This window comes from Pempheris klunzingeri, chromosome 2, assembly GCF_042242105.1.
Source record: "Pempheris klunzingeri isolate RE-2024b chromosome 2, fPemKlu1.hap1, whole genome shotgun sequence".
Lineage (NCBI taxonomy): Eukaryota > Metazoa > Chordata > Actinopteri > Acropomatiformes > Pempheridae > Pempheris > Pempheris klunzingeri.
The window spans coordinates 22,021,355-22,022,262 of NC_092013.1; positions in this window are offsets into that span (position 1 = coordinate 22,021,355).

A 908-nucleotide genomic window follows, 5' to 3' on the forward strand; every position below is an offset into this window, starting at 1 on the left:
CAGTAATTCCTGTTTGGTTTCAACGACAGCGTTTTGATTCTTAGAAAAATCAGCAGGATTTAACCACAGTCTGCACACGTTTCTGCTGATGCGGCAATTAAACCAGAAAACCAAACAGACTGAGGGGCCAAGATGCGAGTCTCGGTGTGTCTCTGTGGGAGTGCCGACTAAAACTGACGCTGTGATGGACACAGTCACTGCAAAGGTCTCTGCTGTCTTAACGTGTATTATTGAGTCCACAAATCATGGTGTCTTACAGTAACTTTTGTTAATGATGTGAGATAATTCCCCATCTGAATAAAAAGGAATCTTTATGGCAGTGCAGTGATCAGCAGTGATGAATTATTATGACTGTCTTTATCCTTGTTTTGTTTAGTAGGTGTTCAGACCGAAAACGGCACTGACGTCACTGCGTTGAAGCAGCTTTGGCAAAAAAGCGCAGGGTCGTATGTCGTCTGGCAAGGCGCTGCGCTGCCAATCTAATAGCTGTACGCACACATTGCTTTTAGATTTCCTTGTAACATAGACGCCATATTTCAAACTCATGGACATGTTGGTTGGACATGAATATAAGTAAACCAACATGAGGCTCTGTGTTGGCGAGGGTGTGTTTCTTCATCTGCCAGTGGAAGCCAAGGCAGCTTTGTTTAGCGCCTTTCAGCAACAAGACAATTTAAAGGGCTTTACATAAGAAAATAATAAAGTATATGTAGACTTTTAAAATGAGTTAATCCCAGCTATTAACCTGGTGAGTAAAGTGTTTTTAAAAGTGATAGAGATGATGGGCAAAACTATCAAAATAAGACTCAGGTTGTAATAAACCAGAATTATCCCTCAAGGCCCACCGAGGCCAATAGCACCTGGAGAAATGTTATTGAGTCCAGTAAAGAAAGATTAAGACTGACAAA